The sequence below is a fragment of the Morone saxatilis genome, unplaced genomic scaffold (assembly GCF_004916995.1).
Source record: "Morone saxatilis isolate NCDOM2014 unplaced genomic scaffold, NCSU_SB_2.0 Contig16, whole genome shotgun sequence".
In the NCBI taxonomy this organism is placed as follows: domain Eukaryota; kingdom Metazoa; phylum Chordata; class Actinopteri; family Moronidae; genus Morone; species Morone saxatilis.
The window spans coordinates 24,827,179-24,828,349 of record NW_023339718.1 but is presented as its reverse complement, the minus strand read 5'-3'; the positions used below and the strand labels follow the sequence as shown (position 1 = coordinate 24,828,349).

General features: G+C 41.8%; 1 protein-coding gene across 1 annotated transcript in view; it reads left to right on the top strand.

The window, feature by feature from the left end:
* The window catches only part of loxl2b (lysyl oxidase-like 2b), a 44,966-nt gene that overhangs the window by 16,720 nt on the left and 27,075 nt on the right, over positions 1–1,171 (top strand). The window lies entirely within an intron of this gene.

Sequence of the window (1,171 nt, the reverse complement as noted above, 5' to 3'; positions counted from 1 at the left end):
AAGGTTGGGAACCACTGGTTTAAGCATTCCGGATTTCCTTGCCAATCCAACTCACATTGTTTGGCTCTGACTTGTTTTTTTGCATGTCTGCCACTGACTCATGTACTGTATATCCAGTAAATCCAGACAAGGTCACCATCCCCACATTGCCAGTCATTATCATGTTCCTTGATTTCAGCCTTTATACAGTTTTATATCCTCTGCAGTCCAGACCTCGTTGCCTCTGACCAGAATGATTAATGTGGTTATGTTTGGGAGAAAATAGCATAGAAAGACTGATGATTTGTAGTTTTCACTCGGGTGGCATCTGCCCTTCCCCTAAGGCAAATGGCAATTTAGGAAACCCTACTTTCTCATTATTTGATGTCTAGGTTCTTCTTGGCTGTATATGAGAGGAGTCTGTACCAGCCCATCTGTTGAGTGAAGCAACATACACCCCCCCCAGCCAGACTGAGCTCCATCCCCTCAGCCCGCACTGTCACGTAGCACAAAAATGTGGGTTTGGTCTATGGGAGAGGAAAATGTTTATTTAATCCCTGCAAAAAGTCCAAGAGGAAAGGCTCTGAGTTGTTTTTTGACAGCCTCACACTGCCTGCGAGGTAACAGGCCACTGGGTTTTGCTTAGATAATCAGAGGACTCTGTTTTAGTCTGTCTTACATTGATAAGTTAGAAAAAGATGGAAAACTGTTAGTTGGTGGACGTACAGCACTGACACTAAAATCATGTTTCTCTAGTAGATTGAACTTTTGATATAGCTGGCCTTCAAAACCTGCTCAAATGCTATGGACAGTGCTTTAATTACAAAAAATGTCACATCTTCTGAGCACTTTTAGTGAACATATGTATGTATGATGTCTGTGACCAGGACAAATTTGATGCAATGTGGCTAATAGGTGGTGCTGTAGCTGCAGCATCAAACTAGAATGAAAGGAATCTCTTTGTCCTTCACAAATCTCGAGAAGCGTGATTGGTAAATGGTAAATGGACCTGTACTTGTATAGCGCCTTTCTAGTCTTCTGATCACTTAAAGCGCTTTTACACTACATGCCACATTCACCCTTTCACATACTCAGTGATGGCAAAGCACATCAAAAAGAAACTGACTCATACATACAAATTCATACACATTCAAACAGCAATGCACAATATGGGGTTCAGTATCTTGCTCAA